This window comes from Solanum tuberosum, unplaced genomic scaffold, assembly GCF_000226075.1.
Source record: "Solanum tuberosum cultivar DM 1-3 516 R44 unplaced genomic scaffold, SolTub_3.0 scf00007, whole genome shotgun sequence".
In the NCBI taxonomy this organism is placed as follows: Eukaryota; Viridiplantae; Streptophyta; class Magnoliopsida; order Solanales; family Solanaceae; genus Solanum; species Solanum tuberosum.
Window position 1 is genome coordinate 4,064,194 of NW_006238933.1, and position 1,366 is coordinate 4,065,559.

The window sequence follows — 1,366 nt, forward strand, 5'->3', positions numbered from 1 at the left end:
TGGAGGGAGGGGGTGGGTCGGGTGAGGGTGGGATAAAAAAATTGAAGTTGAAAAATATTTTTTAAAAATAAGCTTTAAATTTATTTTTTCAACCAAAAAAATTGTAATTTAAAGTTGGAGGAAAGTTTTGAAAAATGTTTTCCTTAAGTTTTGAAGGGAAGTCATTTTCCTTGAATTTGAGGAAAATGAGTTGATTTGGAAAATATTTTCCAAAACATTTAACCCAATCAAACATGAGAAAATTGGAAAACATTTCCTTCATACCAAACACACCCTAATCCATATGAAATGTCATTTGTGGAACTTGTTTCCTTATTTTCATTAAGGAATTCATTTTTCCATTTCTAAGAAACTTGTTTTCCTAAAATATTATTTTTCAAAAATTTTAACCAATCAAACATGACAAAGTAGCAAACATTTTATGAAAAATATTTTTCTCCATACCGAACACACCCTTATAGTACTATAAAGTTGTGAACTAGTAATATAAATAAATAAAGCGGAAAAAGGGTCATATTTGCCCTTGTACTCTTAGAAAAGATCATATTTATCCTTCATCATACTTTTTTGATATATTTGCCCTTACCATCCAACTTTGGACACATATTTGCCCTTGTACAGTTAAGTATTGTGTCACCATTTTTATTAGTCTATGTGGCGCCTACGTGGCTATATATTTTTATTATAATTAAAATTTTACTTTCTATTTAGTAATCTTCTATCCTACCCATTTAGTAAAATCCGACCCAACCAAAATAAAGACTCATTAACCCGATTCCAATACCCATTAGCCCTAATTTCTATACCCATCATCTTGCAACGCTTCATAAGAACAATGGTCGAGCATAAGCCACCATTGATTCCTTCTTCCCTATGCCATGAGACATGTTGTAGACCCTCTCCCAATCATAAACAAAGCAACCAGAATGACCACTAAGGTGATGATCTTGTCAAAACGACCTTTCAAGTATGTGTGCTTGTGGACGGGATATGCTGGATGATAATGCAAATTGACACTCATACGACTGTCAAACAGCCTAAAGTTAAGAATTTGAAAATAAGCAACTAAAGGATTTGTTATCTCCTGTATTCAGATTAGCAAACCAGAAATAATAAAAGATGAAAAGAAAAACACAAAGAACTATCCGAGTCCACAGAACCCACTGTGTGTCCTTAAGAAATTTAATCCCCTCAAGTACCCGAGGTTGCAGATTAATTCCTCCCAAGATAAAACGGATTAACCATTAAAGAAGTAGCGGTACCTCAAACTTTGATAATTTCAACGAACTCAAAATGACAGCAACGAATCACACACACAGACACGATCGATCGATTTTGTTTTGTAAGAAATGTATGCAAAAGAAGG